Here is a 23,734-nt window from a genome sequence, read left to right on the forward strand (position 1 = left end):
TGGGGAGCTGCTGCAAGCCCTCCCTTTTTATGCATCTGGTGTGATTTCAGAAGGCTCAGCCCATCGAAAACAACTGTTTTGCCAAATAAATTATTCTATCTCTTTCCTGTCTCTTAAGAGCAAAATCCATTCAAAGCAGTACTGAATGCAGCAGAAAACCTTCTTGCCTCTCTTGTCTGTGCTGTTCCTTTCTGCCTGGAAAAAAAACTTTCATTGCAGTCCTTTTGTGAAGTCCCATTTTCCACAGTGAACAGCCAAGCAGCAGCCAGCGTGTGTCGTGGGAACTTGACCAGTAAGAGACACTTAGAAGAAAGAAGACTCCAGGACTACACAATATCTTGATAGTTAAGTTGATCGGAGTGATCAGTACTAATGCAAATGAGAACAAAATGCAAAGTTTTGGGAGCTTTTGGGCAAAAGCAAACATTGCAGTTTCCCATGAACTCTTTTGCTCTCTGATGGAGCTTGAGTTATACCCGAAATGTTCACATTGCTTCCTCTTTTAAAGACGTGGGTAGTGATGTTGACCAAATACTGGTTTTATGATTATAATGAATTTTTTGTTCTTTTTGCTCAGGACAAGGAAAGAGTGATAATGGAGGAAGAAACCTACCTGAAGTCATGGGTGCCCTTGGAATTAATTATTACAGTCAAGACTTTTTTAGGAGGGCAGCTGGGTACATAACAATGCTTTCTGGCATTCAAAGCCATGACTATATATAACCTTTCATTAAAAATGACTTTTCCTCAGCAGTCAAAGAAGAAACTAAACTTCAGGTGCTGATTCCTAGATGGAAGAACAGCTTCCAGTTATTGTGAGCTATAGAACTCCTCCATCATTGTAGCTTTTATCCAAAGGCCACTGAATTCTTCAGCTCTTCATGACTGTGGCTAGCCCTGGGCTACAATATGTCTATGTAGAAAACCTTGTCTTGACATTTTCTTTGAGGCTTGGGTTTTGCTACCATTTTACATATTGAACATGACTGAGGTTTCGGTAATTGTTCCAATGGTGAAAAGCAGAAGAAATTTAGCTCACCCAAACAGTCACTGTTGTCTGATGATCTGGATTTGATTTGGGGACTTTGTAAATCACTGACAATCAGTTCATATCCTTTACTTCAGAAGCAAACCCTATAAAATGCATTTAATGTCCCACTGGGTATTGCTCACATTTAATTCTGTGCTTATTTTTGGTTACAAACTCAGTGGGAATCTGCTTAAACAAAGCTGCAATGAGCATGCACGTGTAGACACAAAAAGGTTGCCAAGCAAACCGTGCCAATCTGGGTAAGTCTGATGTAAACATCAAGTCTAGAGAAAACGATGTAAAGACAGAAACCAACTCTGATGTCAAAAGAGATCAAATGTTGATAAAATTGCTAGAACCAGGGAGCCAAAAAGAGTTTGTGTTAAACTTGGATAGTGGTTGACAGCGATATTGCTTCTTGAGGCTGTATTACTACTATACATCATGCAAGTTGCAAAGGAGCATGCCCAGAGCATCCAAGGGTGCCCAACAATCTCCTCCCTATGCTTCACTGTTTTTCTTATTAGATTTTGAATGCATTATCTGAGATCTCTGTCACACACTCCGGTGGCCCATTGTGTTGATCGCTCTGGTTGCAGGAGTGCTTGGTTGGATCCTAATTTGTCTTGAGGTTGCCCTGCCAGCGTCTGCATGTGCTCTGTTCTAGATGGGAAACACTTAGCCTTATTTCTGGAATATAGCAACAAAACCAAAATAACTTCTTTTTTTTTTGAGCAGAAAGTGAACTAACAAAAAAAGTTATTCATGGGAAATGATTTAGAGTGCAGAACAATATGTCAGTTCCTAAACAGGTTAAGGTCAGTGGCATGAAGGAAATAAGTACCATGAAAGAGCAAATCTGCTCTGTGGTTCCTGTGGTGGGACAGATCTCCCACAGCTTGTGTCCTTAGCTGCCTCTCTCTGTTCCCAGAGCACTGTCTTATTCCACTTGACTTCCAGGACTGTCTGCAAACCTCTTCCAGAAGACAACCTTCATCTGCCCCAGCATGTAAGAGGCTTAAGCTGCCGGATGCTTCTCCTCTGGCTCTGTGGACAACTATGTGTTAATGAATGTGTAAGATTAAGTTGTGGCTCAGTGTGCCCGGAGATCTACCCAGAAGAATGGACAAAGATGCTGCAGTCCTGATGTTACCATACAAGGGTAATCACCAATTCTGGTCCCTCTGCAGACCCCCTTCCATTTTCCCCACCTTGGATCATTCAAAGCTGGGGGCTGCTTCCCCCAGCTCTCACCACGGAAAACTCTAGGGTGGATGTTCTTTCATATTTCCCCCAGCTGCCCCCAAAAGGCACAGAAAAGCTCTGAAATGAAGGAAGTTATATAATCTGTGTTTTGAATTTTGCTTAAAAGCTTATTAACCCTCCTCCCTTTTTCTTTCTTTTGGGGGTATTTCCTTTGTTTTACTGAGCAGCTGCAGGCTGAAAGGTCCCAGAATTGTAATTTTGGCCTGCAATAGCACCATATACTGTCACAGTGTGTATTACATATCCAATAAAGGCTGACTATTGTGTCCTCTGGGCACACTTTAAAATAATTGCTTGTAAAAGGACATACTTATCTCAGCTGCACTTGGCTGAGGGACCAGAATCAGAAAAGGTTCCTTGACTTCCCAGACCACAAAGTCTCCTTGTCCTCCTCCATCGCTTTCACCCTCCATCGCCCCCCAAATCAGCTTTTCCCAGAGAACTGCTCAAAGGCTGTATCTTCCCCTTCAGCCTTGCTCATGGCAGCATGAAGGTGGTCCAGCATGTAGAGGAGGAAACACCTTGGGGATACAGGGGTAGCAGAAGAAAGAGTGGGATTGTCCCACCTCCAGTCCCACTGGAGATGGAGAGATCTCTTATTCAGCCTCCTCCTCCATAAGGCACCATTTCTCCATGCATGGAGAAGAAGCAGGGCCAGACCACAATGGTTGTTGCTGAGTTGCCTACAAAGACAACAACCCACCATGATAGCTCTCTCCCTTTGGGCATACGCTGTTGTCCAGATATCAAAACTCCAGCATGACACCGAAGGAAAGCAATTTCCCCAACCAGCATGGCCTACAAACACCAGAGACTGTTCCTTTCCCCTTTCCTGTCTTAAATTCTCTGTGCAAACAAGGAACCCATAACCCTTTCTTGGCTATTTCACCCTGTCTCAGAGTGACTATTAAAAATTAGTGACGAGTGAACATCCAGTGCTTTGCAGTTTGGGGTCGCTTCACTTTAAATAAGCATCCAGACATTCACAGCTGAGTTAGCCAAAGCTCATTTGTCTCAACATTTTCTCACACAGTTTCAGGCACAATTTCTTCTGACCACAGCTGGGAGTATCAGGAGAATGTTCCTCAATGCTTTGGTGCTTTGGTGTATGTTGTTTGGCTCAAGTGATAGCCAGAACTGGAGGTTAGAGGGAAAAACTGAATCAATCAATCTGTCTGTCTATCTATCTATCTATCTATCTATCTATCTATCTATCTATCTATCTATCTATCTATCTATCTGTCTATCTTTCTATCTGTTTGTCTGTCTGTCTGTCTATTTGCTTATCTAATCTACTCACAAGATCAGTACGTGTTTGAGAGCTGAAAATCCTTGGTACCCAAACTAAAAGTTGGATTAAGTTGGGAATGAAAAAGAAAAGAATCTTTATTTTTAACCTAACATGCATAAACTTATTATAAATCAGAAATTCAGTCCATTTTGAAAGAGGAATTGTGAATTTCTGCTGTTTTGTGGGTTCGTGTGTGTTTTCAAGGCTATCCATTTACATAAAGTAACAGAAAAAGTTTATCTGCTGGCAGCTCATTGCCAGAATTCCAGGCAAAGGCTTACAATATTTACGAAAGGTGTTTCATTGTGAGCTTTCTGTATGCACACATATTAAAACTCAAGAAATGCACATAGCAACTTGAGGAAAATTAATTCTCCTGCTTTCATTCCTGTACTTGCAAGCAATCTTTGCCAGTCCTCTTTCCGTTCCAGAGCACAATAATGCCCATAAAAGACCAGAGAGTGTCTGCTCTGTGCAATGTTTCTGCTTGTTTATAGCAGCAGGGGAGAAAAAAATTGATCGAATTTGTTACAGCTGGTGGGGGAAATCTGGTTTTGTCCATTTTACCTGATTGTTGCTGAAACCATGTGCACAAAATAAGTGGAAAGAAACGTACCTGGACAGACATTCTGCTGCTGAGCTTTCTGCAGGGTTTTCCTGAAGTCTGACCTTTGGCAATCATGGCTTTGCTGTGCTTTACAGAGATCTAATTGTTCCTAATTTCCTGTCAATAAATGGTACAAGGTGTGGAGCTGCGCTTTGAATGTTAAATTTCAATCATTTGTCTGACTTAATAGACATGAGTAGTTCTTTCAAATGGAAGTACTTTCGGCGCATGTAGGACCTATTTGTATTGAAAATCTATTTTGAGTGGGCAAAGCGATTATTCAGGATGTAGGAAAACATTTCCTACCTATTCCAGTCAATCTCTGGGGAAGCTGAGGGCTCAGGAAATGGACTCTGTAGTCAGGCTGGTTTTCCCTTCAGTGAAAGTTGCAACAGATTCCCATTTGCCACTCAGTGATGTTGCCACGTTTTGTCTGAGCCCAGCATGTTACACCCACATGCATCTCAATGGCACACAGATGTCCTCCCACCATTGGGCACAAGGCTGATAAGTCTTAGAAATATTAGGGTTCCATCAGCACCATCCTTCTCATCCTTCCCAAGATTTGGGGAATTAGTTTTTGAGCAGCTTGCCCATCCATTGCCATCCAGAGGTGGGCAGGGTAGAATCTGCAGTGAGCTCATGCCCCAAGTTCACTGAGGTAATGGCCAAGATCACATCTAGCTCTGCAAAGGGAGCACCGGTGGCCTGCATTGAAGCCTCTCTTGGGGCCCATCTGAACGTCTTCATCTGAAGTGCACAGCAGTATTTCTGCTGGACCCTGTTCTGGCTAGATGTGATATGAAGAGCAGTGTTTCTTCAGGCTGATACTTCAGAGGGGTAATAAAGTCCCAAGGAAAACTGCTTTAGACCCATGACGATGCAATTAAACATTAGCAAGCATTTTCTAACAGGATGCAGGAGAACTTGGCAGAGAACTGTTAGTGATAAGTGATAAATCAGGTCAGATAAAGCAGTTTGTGTGTAGAGTAGCATTTAATGAAGTAACATTTCAGTAAATAACCCTTTATTGAAATCTTCATGGCAGCGGCCATTAATTCTGCAGTGCTTCCATAGCTGTACTTGTGGCCAAAGTTGGTAAACACTATTTGGGAGCAGATTTAAATAATATGTTACCATATAGTTTTCCCATCCAATCATGACTCTGAATCAGAGCAATTCTTCCAGTTACAATGGCCTTGCATTTAGTATTTTTCATTCAGTTTTACACGCTGTTCCAAACACTCCAGGCAGGATCCTAAATTCTGCCTGTCCTTTCTCCTGTCCTGAAGCATTCAGTTCCACGAGGAAGTCCATTCATTGCACTCAATATGTTCATTGCAACTCTATATGTTGTGGACGATGCTGCTTTTCTAGTACTGAAAAGTGGCTGTATTTTTCCTAGGAATTAAAGATGTGTATCATAACTTTTCCTTAACATAGGTTGTGTTTTAATATAATTCAGCTCATAACTAATCCCCTCCTGCACAGATAACATTTTATACTTGAGTTTTGCTCTTTGAGCTTTTCAGCCTTTCAATTCCAGCCCTGGATTCGTATCAGGTTTCCTCTCTTAAATAGTTCTCCTGTCTGTTTTGTATAACTTCCAGTGGTTTGCACAGTATCTTTGTTTCAAAATCTGTTGGTCTGCTCTATTGGGACTACGTACGTCTCTGTTGTGTTTAGTTATCCCCCTGCAACCTGTTAATATAGCATAATGGGTTGGGGAAGATAAAAACCTTACCAACAAAATAATGCTCCTTTCATTACAAAATGGGCCATGGAAAGAAAAAAAGGAGTCTCTTGAAATGAAAAATATTTCAGGAGAAGAAATATCTAGGTCACAGCTTTTCTCAATTTTTGTAATTTAATGCAGCCTGGAATAATTGCTGCATGCATTCCTTTGAAATCAAGTCTTATAATGCACTTGTTGCTCAATCTCTGTTTTCAAGTGTTCTTGGTACTGTATGTTGTTCTGTTTTCCAAATAATTATGTTGTAAAAACAATAAGCTAAAATAAAATAAGTTGAATCAGAGTTTACCCAAACGTAAAGAAATGTAGCCATCCCCATCAGTCTCTTGGTTTCATTGAGGGAAACCAACTCCGCTTCTGAAGACTTCGCTGCCACAAAACCCCAAACTCCGGAGGAAAACACAACATGGGAGGAGATGGGGGAGATAAAAGACTGATGGAGCCTCAGGTAATCCTGAGGAAATCTGAGGAAATTCAGTAGTGCTAAAAAGACGCTCAGGCTTTCTGCATTGCAAGGGAGATCCCTTTGGAGCAAATGGTGGGATCGTGCACTATTTCCTATTCAAGATTGTGTCTTTAGCATTCTGAGAGCATTGTAAGGTGGTTAAAAACCATCTGATGGAGGTGAAAAGGTTAAAGTCTAAGATTCCTCAGAATTACCAGCTCCCATTGATGCTAGCTCAGGAATTGGAATGATCTGGACAGGGAATAGCAGGAGATCAACTGCACCCTGGGCTGTTGGGCTTGGAAAATAGAAGGTGGGCAGTGAATGCATTCAGTTTGACATAAAAGTATTTTCCTTTCCCTTTAGCTTGGCCTTCTGCTGCTGCAGCATGACAAACCACTGCACACCATCACCTCTTGTGTCCCCAGCTCAGCAGAAAGATAAGGTAAGAACTGAAGAAAAGTAGTTGATCATCTGTTACAGGAGAAAATACTGGCAGATTTTCAGGTCAGGCATAAATATTTGAAGAGGAAGTCTATTAATCTAAAAGATTATTTTCCTCTCTGTAGCTTAGAATAAAGCACTTGAAAAAATCCCAATATTTCATGAATCCTACATGAAAATAGTTGGCTATAAGTAAAAATTGGAGCTCATAAATTGCTGCTATGTATTCTTCAGTATCATTGCAAAAGTGCCCTTTGAAATGAGTGGATTTAACCTCTTTTCACTTTGTTGCACCTAAGATAATCACTTTTCAAACTGGAAAAGGAAGAGAACTTAAACTGCTCTATGGAATGGTTACTTATCTTCCCTCTCAACCACTGCTCTCCTCCATCACCATCTGTTTGCATAAAGCCAAGGAGACTGCTGTTGAAGCCCATAACCTGGGGCTCAGAACTGTGCTTCCCATCAATAGAATCATTAAGGTTGGAAAGACCACTAAGATCAAGTTCAGCTGTCAACCCAATGAACACAAACACAAACATATCAGAACACAATTACAGTGCACAGACAGCACAGATTTCTGGTATCCTAGCTCTGTACAAATAGAATTATTTACTATTTTAATTCTTTGAGGAGTCACCGTGTCCATATTAAGAAGGTATAAATCTGGGTCACCTTTAAGAATATCTCTGAGGTGTTGAAGTTTTATTCTTTGTGATGGTTGTAATTGGATTGCACTTCTGGCTTTTTTTTGGTTGGTTTAGTGGGATATTTTCTTTCCTATTCAGGTGAATAATCAAAATGACCACAAACAGCTATATTTCCATTTGAATCAGCAGAGACATACTGACTTCTGGCAGCAGAACTCTTTTGGTGCATTAGATAGCACAGTGTTGATTAACCAGCTTTCAGTTGGATCAAAGCCCCCACCCTTTTGCATTCAGCATAGCTGTGCACTGCTGCCTGTGTATGTTTATTTGCAGCTGCAGTAGTCACACAGAGCATGGCTGGTATGTAGAATCATAGAGTCATTAAGGTTGAAAAAGACCACTAAGATCATCTAGACCCCAAAGGTCTCTTTGTAAGATGCAAGTAACATCAAAGAAATCGATGCAGTCCCCTCTTTGTTAGCTATTAGATTTACAGGAGAAAGTAGTAGAACATTTCATGATCAAAAGAACTTATCCTTTGGTGCCAAGTTTCCAGTGTGGATATTTGCATTATATAATTTCTTCCCATTTATTTGTTTGTTTTTTTTTATGCTGCTATAATTGTTCTTGTCAGTAAATGTGTTTGTTACGGGAAAGAGAAACTTAAAACGAACGTAAGCACAGCTACAGAACATTCAGTAAAGCATTAAAGTGAGTATTCCTGGGAACTGTTTTTGTAGCACTTTCCCAGCAGTACATCTTCCAATGGACAGCTCTACAGCAAGCTCAGGGAGAGAAGGATCCTAGGATTCCATTTTCCATGGAAATCCTTGTTCATTTAGCCCCGCAACCTGCAAGACTGAATGATGTTTGGCAAGAGATAATTCAATACCAGGGTCTTCCCTGCTAAAGAATATAATTTGGATGCTTGGTTTATCCGAGAAGCTTTGCCTATCTTTTTAAACTTTGAAATAAGTGATGATTAAGAGGAGGATTTGAAGCAATTTTGCGTGAAAAAGTGGCCCTTTTCTAAGAGTTAAGCTGTGCTGCCTCTGGGCCTTTGGAAACCTGAGATGACTGCTTACTTGAAGAGCTTAAACGTGCACCTATTCTTGGTGGTAAACCCTGCATTTTCATTTACATTCTTCTGATGAAAAAGAAACGTGAGCCCAGTTGCAAAGAAGGGCTCTTTCCTCCATTTGCAGAGGGAAGCCAGCAAGGCGAAGAGAGCCCAGACTTTTTATGGGGTGGCCACTTCCTCTCTTCAGCACTATGGTATCCCTTTGTGTTCCTAAAGAACAAAGCCCCTTCTCTTTCTCTCACCATCACCTGACGTCCATGTAGCAGCCACAACTGCTCTTATAGGAAATGTATTTTCAGCTTTGTTACATGCTAAACCAAAGATGTTAAAATGGAGAAGTCATCAGTATTTGGTCCTCCAAGGAGATATTAAATAGGTGCTTAAAATTAGATTAGGAAGCCCTGATTCTAACTCAAATTTCTTTGGTTTAGGCCTATTTGGAGGGTTTGGCAGTGAAGGAGTGCAGGCATAGAACAAAGGAGCGTACTTACAGCAAGTAAAATCACATCTTAAACATCTGAGAGGCTTCATTCCAGCCCGGTGTCATAAATTTAAACAAACAATGTTGTTACAGATTCATGCATTAAATCAGTTTGGCGATCAGAGACCAATACATCTTCTGTCACCTGTATAATCACACAGACAATTTATAGTTGCACACGGTACTTTACCAAGAAAGGCAATGACTTAGTGAGCTTTATTATATTTCATTCCTACCAAAGCTCAGACATTGTTCTTTTTTTGTTCTTTTTGTCATGTTTTATGTTATCACCCCACTCATCATGGAGAGATACCACTACGTTCTTGTATCATTCCCCATGGTTTGGAAGAGCTGGCACACTTTGCTCCAGCCAAATCTGCGTTGATCAGGCAGAAGACTTGTTTTCCAGCACACAACCTACTCACTGACCTGAAAACAGCATGTTTCACCTGACTAGTGTGTGCCCTGATGGCAAAATAGGATCTAGGCACCCTTAAAGTGAGGAAAGAGAAACAGATTCCCAAAGAACCTCAACCACCTCACCCTGCAGTGGCACTTAAATACACCTTTTCCTCTCCACTGTCTCATGAGGGACCCCACGTTTTCTGTCCACTACACAGACATCTTCATATATGGCTAAAGTGGGGGGAGGTGAATCCATTTTTAAGGATCTGCCTCATTCATCACGTCATCCAGTTTTAGTTGTGTTTCCTCCAAATCTTAATTCTTCTGGCTGCTAGTGGGTTAAATGGAAATGCACACACTGCTAAGGCCGCAGGTTAGTGCTCTGAGATTTGGCAGGATCTTGCACTCTTCTTATGTTATTCTGTAGAAATAACTTCACTGTTTGCTGGAAAAGGAAAACAAAACAAAACATCTGTTTTACTCTTCCTACCAAGAACTCCATTCATTAAACCCTGCTAAAGCTACTGAAGTGGGAGACCATCACAATGGGAGAACTTCTGTAATGTCTGAAAGGAATTCACAGCTTTGCTGTACCTGGGAAGAATATGAGTCAGCGTATTTGGAAAGCACAGAGACACTGGGGAATAAGATTTGCAAAAGGCAGTAAAGAGATGTCAAAGAGAGCAGATGGATTACGCTGAGTTTTGCAGATGGAAGCTGCTCCTCTGTTATCTCCTGAATTCAAGCTGTTGCTCTGAGATGTGTCTTCTAGCACATATTCTGCTGATGCAGTGGTCATTCACATGGGAAGCATTTTGGTCCCATCTTAACATGTCCAGCATTAAGCCTGAGCATCCTCATGGCACCATCCTTGGAGGCAATACTTAATAAAAGTAACTGTGTGGAGCAGGATCTTTTGCAATGCAGATAGCAGCTACTCTGTGTGGAGCAGTAAAACAGACTTTAGGTCCTTTTGTTGAAACTCAGATGCAATGATGCTTCCACTGACCCCAAAGCAGCAGAGCTCAGGTCCTCCCCAGCACAGTGCCACCAGGAGCATGAAGACACCACTGAGCTGCCTCTCTCAGTGATGTTTAAAAGGAGGACATGACCCAGCCAAAATATTTCTCCCATTCCCTTTGCTTAGTACCGAAGTGCTGTGCCCCTAGAAATCACATGGGAAGATTACAACCAGATTTTCACATTGCAGTGTGTTCTGTTTACAAATGGAGACCAAACTACACTACTAAATCACAACCCCTCATTAGAGGGAAAGGGCTGAGATGACTAAGTGCCATGCACTGTGTGGATGAGCTGGACTCACCATGCTGTGCCTCAGCTAACTGGCACAGGACCCAGTAGCGTGGGTATCCACTGTCATTCCATACATAGAAACTTGCAATTGTGTGAGTATTTATTTCCCCTCACTTCTTATTCAGCTGGTGAAAATCCACAGATGAGAGGGTAAAAGGTTGTGTGAGTTTCGGGATGTTGCCAGCTCCTTGTAACACGCCTCCCTGGCCTGATCAAATGTTATTTTAATAACAACAATAATAGTAATCTTAGCTTATTGTACATTGAAAAGGAGAGTTAAAGCAAAGGAAGGATGTACCAGGATCCTCCAGCAAAGCACAAGACATTGAGAGGATCCTCTTCTTCTCCGAACAGAAAAGGCACCCTGGGTTAAGCGGGGGCTGCTCACTCCTCCTGCCCACCTTGACCCTTCCATGCCCATTTGCATGGCCATGGCCAGTACTGGGGTTGTAGCAGCCACTGTAGGACACTGTAGGACAATGGGGGTTGGAGATGGTTACCAAGAGCACCTTGCTGCACCAACCTCTGTCCACCTGGCTTGGCAGTTTGTTAGGTGCTCCACTGAATCTTCCCAGTGTATTCTTGGACAAAGTGTCATGTTTACCCTCAGGAGGCTTTGTTTGGGCTTCCTTTTCCTACTTGCCAACACATTGCATGGGCATTTGAGTAGTTACCCAACCATAAAATAAGCATAAATGTTTTCTCAACGAGAGGAAGAGGAAAGACTGTGTCTGTGGGCAGTAATCATATTAGCATACCAGGAAATTAGAGAAAAATGAAAAAAACATTGTTGTGTTAGTCACACACTGCTGGGTTTGTCCCTTTCTTGACACACATGATTAGACTCCATTACTGGTTTGTAGATACCTTAAATCTAGCAGGGAATGACTGCAGTACGGACATATGGTTAAGAGAGTAAAACAGTCCAAACCTTTCCAAGCATTAGCTGAATTTCATCCAAAATTCCATTAAGATACATACTGAAATAATGTGGAAAAAGAGGAGGCTTTTTTTTTTCCGTAGCCATTTATGTGTTCTTTGGTGTCTTAGTGTCATCACGAGCCTTAGCTCAAATCCCTCCAGTTCACACACTCGGCACAAACTCTGCGTTGACTTGGTGCCACAACTGAGATCTATTCAGGGAACTTTAATTTCATGGACCCTCAAACCTAACACTTCCAAATTAACACCAATTGTGGTTAGTCTCTTCATATGCACTCTCTTTAGATATCCATTTCTGGCTGCGTGCAACTGCCGACAGGAAAAATGTGTTAGAATGATTTAACTCTAACCTCACCCAAGTGAAAGATGTTTCAGATCATCGGTACATTGATGGGGGCCTGGACACTGATGAGTAAATAGGGGCAATTTGGAGAAAAGCCTCTGGTGCTGTCATCCCTCAAGCCCAAGCCCTGATCACCAGGACTGCAGTGACTGGGCTATATCACAAACCAGCTTCACTTCCCCAGATCCTATTCTGGCACCTTTAAAATGCCAAAAGGACGCACCCTTCCTCCTAAGCACCTCAGTGGAAATTACACAAAGCAGTTCGCTATGGGCTGTGACGTCTTCAGAGAAAACTAGGAGGTAGCTGAGTCATTGCTTATGTTGTTAACTTCCAAGAAATCCTCATTGGGTGAGCTGGTAGTGGTTCAGAATTATTTGATTTCAAGAATCTATTTTTTCCTGTTTTTCTCTAAGATGCACCTCTTGGACAACAAGAAGAATAACCCCAAGAGAGTCAGATGGCATTTGGTCATCACGCAGATACACAAAGATTTAAGTATCAAACTTGTTTTGAAAATGAGGTGAGCTGGGAAAATACAATACAATCAGTCTCTGCTCCCCACCTGGAAGGCGAGGAGACATTGCTGCATCTGTGTCTGATTTGTGTGTGCCCCAAGAAGGAAATTGTGTTTCTGAAGGGTTTTGCATTCAGGTCAAGTTTGCTTTTTTGTTAATTCCAAGCTAGTGAAATTTTGCTGGAGCTCCTCTACCAGCCTTGAATGCTGGGTGCTTCCAAATAGTTTCACCTGCAGGCCAGGGAGAAAATGGAGTAACTTATTTGTTTTGTATTTATTTGTTTCTATTTTTTAAACCTATTTTGTTCTCCCTTTAATTTGGAGATGGCATTTATTTCTTTTCTTGCCTGAAAGAAGTGACTTCAACTTTGTTTTCCCTTTTCTTAAAGACTCTGAAAATGGCAATCAAAATCTGAACGTTTTAGCGGAGCTGTTAACTTACAGTCATATGAAAGAGATCAGCCAATCTGACATGGACGTTTTTTTCCCCTGGTTTGGCAGCTAAATTAGAAAAGAAAAATGGAATCATCCTTTGCACAGCTCTAGATAATGTGTTTCAAAAATAGTCCGAGGGGATACGCTCACACAGAAACAGATTCTCTTTCATTTTTTTTGAGCCATCCAATAGTGAGGGGAAAAAGAGACCAGAACCTCCTCCAAGTTTCCTCTGCTGCTCCTCTTTGAACAAGGGGAAACACATTTCTGACCACATTACATGTTTTAGTTGGACACCACTAAATGCAAGGCTTCTGCTGAAATGCAGGACACCACCCCACTAACGTTCAAACTCAGGCAACCAGCCATGATTATTTGTAAAATAAAACAAATCTGAAAGCTGTCATAAAAGCAAATGCAATGGTAACTTGGAGTATCTGCCTGGTTGGAAAGACCCTCCTGCATCATTTACCCTAAGATTTGCCTTCTCTTGTACAATGGCTGGAATGTAGGTGCACGAGGACTTTGGCTTGGGATGCTGGGTGTCCTGCCTTTCCTCAAGCTTCCTGCATGCACCACACTGTGTTCCACTGAGATTGAGTCTCTGGGGGAAAATCATGTCCCTGATGCCTCTTAATGTAGGGACCGTTAACTACAGATTGTGCATTAATTCTTCAACTCTTCTTTTCCAGTGTTCTGTTCTACTTCATTTCAATGTAGGAATCTGATATTTTATATATTTCTTCTTTTGACTTATGTGGACATTTCTGCCAAGCCCACGGCAGATTCTATTTGCTGTGAAATATTTAATTGCATTCACACTCTCTGGTTGAAGCAAGCTGCTGTCGGCCTGTGATGTTCCCATATCTATCAAGCTAGATCTATTCAACTAGCAGAGCACCTAGGGATGCTGAAGCAGGGGTTTGAACACCCTGGAGGCATTTAAGGCCAGGCTGGATGGGGCCCTGGGCAGCCTGATCTGCTGGGTGGCAACCAGCCCTCAGCAGGGGTTGGAACTAGATGATCTTTAAGGTCACTTCCAACCCAAGCCATTGCATGATTCTATGGTTCCATGATTTCCTGCTTTCCCTGCCTCACATCATCGTCTGCCACCACATCAGTCAAGCATGGATGTGTAACTGGGTGGAAAAAAAAGAAAAAAACATTTTAAAAAAGGCAACAGCAAATATTTGTACTTTATTTCATGCCCGAGAGTTGGTTGTACCTGAAACTTTCTACCCAGGTCTGGTTTGGACAACAGAGCATGTTTTGTGCCACGCAAACCTCCCTGAGACAGGGAAACCATCTGCTGAGGCCAAGAGGATCTGGGAGAGCAGTGCTGCATCACCTGCAGCTGCCCAGATGCCAGCCACTGTGACTACAACTGGTGCGAGGCCAGCACTAGTCCAAATGAAGTGTGTGAACCCACCCCACAGCTCCTCGCAGCCAGTCCTACAAAATCCTCTTTAGGTTTGAACTCAAATGATGGTTTGCTCTGTAACCAGAGCTGAAGCAGCGTTGCCAAAATTCAAAGCTTAGCGCTTAAAGAAATGTTTCATCCCTCTTTTCTTTCTCCATCTGGCTGGTGGGAGGAGAACTGCCTGGCTGCTGTTAGTGCTGGCAGCAATGAGGGGCAGTTTCTTCATGGGCTGTGTGAAGCCCCGCTTCCCCCACACACTGGGAATCAAAGAGCCGGAAAGGCTCTTGGTGCTGCCAGAGCCAACCCGCGCACGGCCTTCCCTTTGGAGTTGCTCAGTTCCTGTGCTTTTTTTGGCCCCATCCTCTGCTCCTTGCTGATGCTCATACGCTGTGGGCACGCTCCAGGATCTCTATACACAACCATGACCACCAGGCTCTTGTCATCACCTCCCTGATGGGCCAGGGCTTGTGGTCCTCATGTGAGAAGGTCATAGAAGCATAGAATGGCTTAGGTTGGAAGGAAGCTTAAAGATCATCAGGCTCCAACCCTGACATTCACAGGGACAAAATCCCAATGCAGAACTATAGTGCGAAACTCATGAAGTGATGGGTGGAATCATGGTGAATCCCTGGTGCTTTAACTGATGTGCACCAAACCATGCACAATGTTATTCTGAATCATGAAGATTGCTTCCAAGTATGCCAGTCCTTGTTATAGCTGTGACTACAAGCCTGTGTGTGGGAGGGACTGGCAAAAGAGCAGCTTTTGGATAAAACCTTAGCAAACTCATTGCAGGATAAAGTAGGGTAAGGTCGTTCTTACAGGCCACATTTTGCAATATGTGACTTCTGGATCAATTCAGACATGCATGTATTTCCATTACAGCCAACATAACTACATCCCACATATATCAGTGGGATGTTTACCTATTAGCAACAGATGCCAACAAGAAAAAGCAGTGCTGCGCTGCACTCACAGTACACAGGCTCAGAGAGTCCATTGACCATGGGATGCTCTGCCCCTGGCACTGAGCTTTGGCAGCAGGGAATTGGCACCTACGGCTCAATTAGGCAAGTCATGCTGTTGCCTTCACAGCACTATACCTTCAGTAAGACTCATTCTGTTGTAACTGGTGAACCAACTGTTCCATGGGTGTCATGCTGCATGTATTTAAGAATAATAGCATTTGTATGACTTGGAGCTTCCTCTCTGAAGGAAACAGATCCAACATAATTCTGTGTATATATGGCTGCTTTAAAAAATATGCTTATGTATGCTGTAAAAATAGAACATTTTTCCTGGCCTTAAAGATGTGAATTTGTCTGAAGATTTTGCTGTTACATGAAATTTCTGAATCCTTTTCTGCGGTGGAAAACAAGGAGATTTTAATAAGCTCTTGATAAAAAAAGTATCACCAGAGTTGTCTGCAACACAGAGCTTTGCAACTGTTGTTATTCACATCACCAAAAGTTTGAAAGAAGTGGTGTGCAGGGGTGTGGGAAAAAGAGCTTTGTGGTTTTTGGTTTCATCTCTGCCTGTGAATCACTTTGCAGTCTTGGGCAAGTGGCTTAACCTCTTTGGGTCTCTATCTGTTCAGCTGTGCAGTGAAATGAGCAATGTTCCATGGACCTCATTCAAAGAGGTGCTTGAAAATACCATGGGAGCTAAGAATTCCCTGAGGGAGAATAGTACATAGTTGTAATACATATTTTAAGAATATTGTAGGCCTGTAGCTAGTGGTGTTCCTCAGGGGTCAGTATTGGGTCTGGTCTTGTCCAACATCATCAGTGACCTGGAGGTAGGGATAGAGTGCACCCTCAACATGTTTGCTGATGTGAAGGTGGGAGGAGTGGCTGGCTCACCAGGCGCTGTGCTGCCATTCAGTGAGACCTGGAGCATTGGGTGGAGAGGAATCTGATGAGGTTCAACAAGTACAAGTGTAGAGTCCTGTACTCAGTGAGGAGTAACTGCATAGTACAGGTTAAGGGCTGACCTGCTGGAAAGGAGCTCTGTGGAGAAGGAGATGGGTCTTCTGGTTGCCAACAGGCTGACCATAAGCCAGCAGTGTGTCCTCAGGGCCAAGAAGGCCAATGGTATCCTAGAATGCATTACAAAGAGCATTGCCAGCAGAGCGAAGGAGGCGATCCTACTGTCAGGAACCATCTTTAGCAGGCAATTGGACTCAGCGATCCCCAGAGGTCCCTTCCAACCCCTACAGTCCTGTGATTCTGTGACTGTGATTATACTGGCTGGAGTATCACGGCTTTTTATACTTCTAGAAATCCAGATGTGCTACATGAAAAGGGTGTTATTGTTACATACTTATGGATTTTTCTTCCTCAGAGGCAAACAACGGAACATCTTCCAGACAGGGACCAGGATCCTGACAGCCTCATCAGGCAGACTCCCATTGAAGCCAGCTAGAGCTTTGCCTGAGCTAGAATTTGGCTCTTGGTGAATTATCCAACACAATCCATTGACTCTTTAACCCATAAATTGTCAAACTCAATTATTTCCAGCAAAGCAGATGACTGAACACAAATAACCTGGAAGATAAGGTACTCTGGCTCCAGTTTTAAGTAAAATTAAAGTTTGCTAAACACAAGCGTTACTGTTACATAAATAACAAAAGAAGAAATCACCACTGAAGCCAAAGACTGTTTTTCTGCAAAAACAGAGAGGATCAATTTCTCCAGTTTTGTATTACCAAACTTGGCAGTAATTCACATTTGAAGTATAATGATGTCATCTGGTTGGCCTTTTCCCATCGCAAACAGTAAATCTTAAAATCTGGAGAGATCTTTTATTTGGTTATTCATATTGTACTGCACCAAGGGGTTACAACACATGTGCCTGGGCTTATTAAAATCATCTGGAAGAGAGGAGCTCATTTAAAGGCGCAGTACTTGAGACAACTCTGTTTTTCCTGGAGACTTCTTTTCTGATGTCAGCTGCACCTTCAGCCATAAACTCACCACCACTAGTGTCTCAGTGAGAGAGTTTCTTTTCTGGAGTGGCTTTTTGTAGCATCTGAATCATAGAATAATGGAATTATAGAATGGCTTGTGTTGGAAGGGAACTCAAGCATCATTGACTTCCAACCCCCTACTGCAGGCAGGGTTGCCAACCTCTAGATTAAGTACTAGATCAGATTGCCCAGGACCCCATCCACCCTGTCCTTGGAACACCTCCAGGGATGGGGTATCCACAAGCTGTCTGAGTAGCCTGTTCCAGCACCTCACCAACCTCTCAGTGAAAATCTTCCCCTCATATCTAATCTTAATCTTTCCTCCTTTAGTTTAAAACCATCCGCCCTTGCTCTATCACCACCTACCCATGTAAAAAATATTCCCCTCCTGTTTATAATCTTACTTAAAATAATGAAAGGACTTAATGACATCTCCCCACAGCTCTCTCTTCTCCAGATTGAATGAGCCCAACTTCTTCAACCTGTCTTCATAGGGGAAGTGCACCAACTCTCTGATCATCTTCATGGCCCTTCTCTGGACCCTCTCCAAAAGCTTGGCATCTTTTCTATGCTGGGGGTCCCAAACCTGGACACAGCATTCCAGGTGGGGCCTCAGGAGTGCAGAATAGAGAGGGCAATCACCCTGCTGGCCACTTCTCTTTTGACAGAGCCCAGGATACCAATGGCCTTCTGGGCTGCAAGTGCACACTGCTGTCTCATATTAAGTTTTTCATCTACCAGGACCCATAAGTCTTTCTCAGCAGGGCTACTCTAAAGGAGTTCTTCTCCCAGTCTGTACACATAACTGGGATTACCTTTGCCCCAGTGCAAGATCTCGAGCTTTGCTTTGTTGAACTTCATTATGTTCACATGGACCCACCTTTCAAGTGTATCAAGGTCACCCTGGACAGCATCCCTTCCTTCTGCCATATCTAGAAACAGATACTCTAACCCATGGACTTGCATCCATCATCCAACAAACAGCCATGTACTATCTTTCTTCTTTGGGGAGGACTTAAACCATCATGATTAATGTCTTCATTGGCTTTTGAATGGAAAGTTACAACCTCCTGGTGCTTAAATTCACACAAAAAAACCCCCACCATTTTTGAGAACAGGCATGTTGTTTTGCTCTCACCAGCCAGATCTCTTGCTCTCACGGCCAGTTTCATCACAGCTAGGCCACACATTTGCTGTGGTGCAATGAGCAAATAGCAGGCTGGACTTCTACAGGGCCTACCATGCCTTCAGCTGGGCTGCTCCACCCCCACTGTCCCAAAGTTCCAAAGGCTTCTTTCTCCTCCTCATTTTTGTTTACGTTCCTGAGGTTTACGTTGTTTGGGGTTTGGTTGAGGCTGCTGGCTGTTTTTCTTGGAAAAAGCCACAGTTGAGTGCAGGATGTCCTCACTGTGCTTCTTCGTGGAACATTCCCCTGCTGGAGATCACTCTGTGTCTCTTAAAAACATGGAACTAGCCCAGCAGGACCAAGCAGCCTGAATATTACGACTGGTGGATTCCTTATTGTAGATCCACACAACACCCAGTTATAACAAGTTTGGTTATCAGGAGAAAATTCATCTCGGAAGGAGTGGTGAGGTACTGATACAGGCTGCCCAGGGAGGTGGTGGGGTCACCATCCCTGGAGATATTCAAGAAGCGTGGAGATGAGGCACTGCTGGGCATGCTGGGGATGGATTGATTAGAAACCTAGTTAGACTAGATGATCTTGGAGGTCTTTTTCAACTTGTATGATTCTTATGTCTGTACAGAGTATTTTCTCCATTTACTTAGCATTACAGCATGTTTGTACTGCTGATCTTTGCCCTGGCTTCTTCATGATCCCCTCTGTGTTGGCTTCTTCCAACCTGAGCACAGAGAGGTTTCTCTGGTTCATTAAATCTCCTCCTGGTATGAGAGAAAGGCCCATTTTGTAACTTGGCCAGGTAGGAAAGTTTAATGTTGAAGTACCCTCATGAAACTTTGCTGAACTCTTCTGCAGAGCTGCGATTGAAATAATTCCAGCCAATTGTGAACTCTCAACAGCAGCTTATTAGATAGCACAGCAGAGATTGCCAGGTACATAAAACCATCCCATAGCTGGGATTAGAAGTGGAAAAAAACCCCAAAACCACCCTACACATTTTTTTCTTGTATCTGGAGAAGGAAACAGTGGCCAACACCTGAAATTGTTAAACAAACTCATTTGAGAATGTCCTTTAATTCTTTTCCCCAAGTGTTTGGCATGATGTGACAGCTGGAAAAAGCCAGCTCCAGCTTGAAGTCAGCCAATAGTTCCTCACATTGAACACCTCCATGAAAACATTTCAGCTTCTGTGATGGGTCACTTCAATGGCACTGGATCAGGGCACTGGATGAAACTGTAAGATCTGCCACCAGAAGTCTCACTCAGATCATTTCTTGACCTTCTTCTTCATTTTCCAAGTGTCTTTATGCTGCAGTGCTCATTAAGTAGTTCTCTGAATATATTTCTGTCCACAGAAAGGATTCCTACATCATTCACACACAGTTTGGGGGTTGGAGCTGGATGATATTTAAGGTTCTTTCCACCTAAGCCATGCTATGATTTATATCATTTCTATCAATTTAGCTTTATAAATAGTCAAGGGATAAAATGCAGATCCTTCTGCTGTCATAAAGAATCTAGGTTGTCCAAGCTCTTACATTTCAAGGGCTGATCATCTTGTTAGAACAGTACAGTCCCAGTTTTCTATACACTTAATGTACCATTTAAAGGGCTGTCTCTTTTCTTCCCTTTCCTGCCTGTGAACGTGAATTACTTTTCTGCATAAAAACTATCACAGCAGACCTGCTATGGATAGTATTAAATCCCATCCCAGAGGTATAATGGTCTCATGTGTCTTTGTACCCCACATTGCAGCCTGTAGCCTCAGCCTTGCTTGCGTGATAGCGCAGGATAACATCATGCCAATGATGGTGATGAAAACTGTTGTCAGGCTGTCAGTTGCCTTTGTAGCAGCAGCTGCCACGGCCTCATATCTCCACTTCTTCATCTGCGTATGGGATGCAGTGCTCTCCAGCAACCTTAACGTAGTTGTGGGTGGGCCACAGCACAACAAGTCAATGTTAGTAGTCTCAACATGAATGCCAGAGAGTGCAGAGAGAACATGTGCAAAAAGCACTCATGAATTCCCAAAATGGCCGTTCCTCAATGGGAAGCTGGGCTTATAAGTTAAATCACCTTTTCTTACAAAAAGGATCGCCTTTCCATGGGAGGGAAATATTGACATTTTCTGGAATCACTTGAAGTTGTCATCTGACAATGAAATATTTACTAGCCCCAGTTGAAGCCTTCATATATACATTTATATGTATATGAAAATGTAGCAGTGCTAGAAAAGAAAGCTCTTCTTGGCTGGTCCAGGCTGATTGCTGTTTTGTTCTGTGTCACTACTCCAGTGTCTTTTTCTCAGCATAGAAAAACGGGTTTGATTAATACTGTTGTAAAGGCCTGCTCAATCATGGTGAGTATTTTGGAGTTATGGTACCTGCTTAGTCAAACAGAACGTGCTTCCAATTAGCGTTGGTCTGCTCTGTTTCAGAATAAATGTGTAACTCATTATCAGCTGGTATCACAGGTTTTGAACTGAAATACATCCCAAAGGAAATGTATAACAAATATTTCATATCAGTTGCATAAATCACGGTAAAAGGAGTATTACTCCTTTCTCTCCCCTTCTTGTGATGCTGTATCCCTTAAAGCACTACCAATCTGTGTGCCTGCTGCTGTCTGGATGCTGGGTTACTTTGCCATCAGCTTGAGCTCTGCCTGCTGGTAGGTGTCACTCACAGTCCAACCCATCACACTGTTATCTAAGCAGCCAAGACTTTCAGGAAGAAAGAAAGAGCAATGTATTCCTTTCTGTTTTGGCTGTGGTCACTCAGTCCTAAGGTTCTTATTCTGATCACCTCCAGATTTTTCTGTTTTGCTTAGGAATCTGAAGCAAGTCAAATTTTCCTTCTTCCTCTCTCCTTGGAGCAGAAAAATTCTGTGCTGTTATTTTTAAATGCAGGAAATGCATAAATACTCTGCGCCAGAAAATACGTGTGAGTAATACGTGACTTGAGTGCAAGAGAGGTGGTTGGCATGGACATCTTTTGAGCTCCTGCAAAAATAGGAAATGCAAACCCCAAAGGGACACTTTTTGATGGCATAACCTGACATCAGGCCATGACACATCCACGCTGGGACCACTGGGACATGCAAAAGGTGCTGTTCCCAACTGTGATGGGCACTCAAAGGCTGCGGGACTGGAAAGCACTGGGTTCTCCTTGAGAGGACAGTGTTGGAGGATGCCTAGGATATAGAAATTGGATAGGAAAGGGAAGAAAGGCTTTAAAAACAGAGTGCTGTTTTTATGAATGCAGGGGAGCTGATTGAAGGGATGCTACACAGACACTTTGTCCAAATCAAAGGCTGTTAAACGCTTGGATGACAGTCAAGTGTCCGTATTCACCGTGTCTCTTGTTGACTTCTGGCATCACTGCAAATCCCCAAGAGTCCCTGTTATTAATTTATACTTGATTCTTAGATAGGCACAGGCTATTTTGATAAAGGGAGGAGAGCTATTGTGACTTTCCTTCCTTTATTGCCCCACCCAAGATAAAGCAGGCAGGATATTTCACAGCCTACAGTCCGTGCATCGTCTAGTTAAAGGTGCTGGACCTCAGGGAGCAGGCCCTCTTCTGCACTTTCTTCATATCAAAACACAGAAAAGCTTGGCATTCTGTGATTCCCTCCTCGTCCCTACGTTGCTGAGTCCAAAATTCAGCTTCAGATCTTGTTATAAAACTTCCTGATGAAGAGAACCTCTTGGTCTATACCTGTTCTCAAGCATCATGCAAAGGAATTAATCTCTGTTCAGTAGAATATTGGGCCAGATTTATTTTTGTAATGCTTTCTATTTATTAGATGCCAATACAGACTACTTATATCCATCCTCTATTCAGAGTAAAGCATTTTTTCTTCCAAATAGTTTCTACCTTTCCTTAATTTTCTCTTTCTTTCTGTCCCTTCTGCAGGGTAGCCAGCAGCAGCCAGTACTGCTTTGGCTCTTGTTTTGCAGCCAAATAATTGATTCTGGGTCCGTAGCAAAGACAGCCTCACAGCAACCTTCAAACCCCACTCAGTCAAAATACATCCTTATCCCCTCCAAGATTCTGCTTCTGAAAACCACTGTTAGTGCTGTTGTGGGATGACTATGATACACATCTTTTGAAACACGGGCATTTGGTCTCACTCCTGGCTTATTTCTGTTGTGTCTGCACAGACCTTTGAGCTGGGCTTGCAAAATAGCCTGGGAGCTGTGCTGTGTGAGCTTGCTGCCCATTGCATCCCAGCACAATGCCTGGCAGGGGCTGCAGCCAGGTAGGAAGGAGAAGAGCTTCCACTAAGGGGAGCTGCTGCTGGGAGAAGCCACAGTTGTTCAGTGAATCTGCTTTTCATATATAAGTCAGAAAAGATCTCTAAAGTCCAACCATCAACCCACCCCTGCTGTGTCCACTAACCCCACTAACCATGCCACTCATTTTTATACATTTTTCTTCTGCAAGAACAGTTCTTCTGTTGGGACTTAACCAGCAGACAGAGGAGAAAGGTCTCTGTAGACCTGACTTGTCCTTATATGGCCCCAGCAGTAAGAAATGCTTCAGATGTTTCTGGTGTTGGTCACACAATATCTCTCCTGCACAGATGGGAAATGGGCTGGGGCTGGGCCAGATCCAGCCTTGATAGCACAGATCCACTTGTATCCTTCTGGGGACTTTTCATTGACACTCACTCCAAAATGTTGGGTCTCTTCTGGGAAGAACAATTCTGTATACCTGGATAGTGAAAAAGCTGCCCGGACAGTCAGGCCAGGTTTGACCATAGGACACCAGAAAGATGATGCTTTCATGTGTTTCCCAGAAGGGCTCAGTATCAGAAGGATACAGAACTGGGACCATGTTTACCCAGGCAGCTTGAGTAAGCTGCTTCCTCCACCACTGCAAACCACTCACCAAGATGGATTAGTGCCTATAATAGGGGCACCTGCTCTGTTATCCTTTGAACAGAAAAACAGCCTTAAACCATATGAATAAGCCATGTTGTTTTAATGAGACGTGGAAATTAGTTATCACTGCCAAAGCACAGCTCCTTCTCTTAACGTCCTGTTCTGATTATAAGAACAGTAATTTGCCAGCTCCTAACTTCCTGTTATTAAGCCAATTGTTCAATTTTCAGCAGGATTTGGGATCATAGTCTAAAACTTGGGGGTTAATATTTTCCCAGCACAGACAGAGTCATAGAATCATAGAATTGTT

General features: G+C 42.9%; 1 long non-coding RNA gene across 3 annotated transcripts in view; it reads left to right on the plus strand.

The window, feature by feature from the left end:
• LOC107317707 (uncharacterized) overlaps positions 1–23,734 on the plus strand; it is a 226,296-nt gene that overhangs the window by 147,769 nt on the left and 54,793 nt on the right. For all 3 annotated transcript variants that reach the window (XR_001556997.3, XR_014932876.1, XR_014932877.1), the window contains exon 2: positions 6,759–6,837. This is a non-coding gene — a long non-coding RNA (uncharacterized LOC107317707). The remainder of the gene's footprint in view (positions 1–6,758; positions 6,838–23,734) is intronic.

Source organism: Coturnix japonica, chromosome 11 (assembly GCF_054131305.1).
Source record: "Coturnix japonica strain WE chromosome 11, WE-NBRP24, whole genome shotgun sequence".
NCBI classification, from domain to species: domain Eukaryota; kingdom Metazoa; phylum Chordata; class Aves; order Galliformes; family Phasianidae; genus Coturnix; species Coturnix japonica.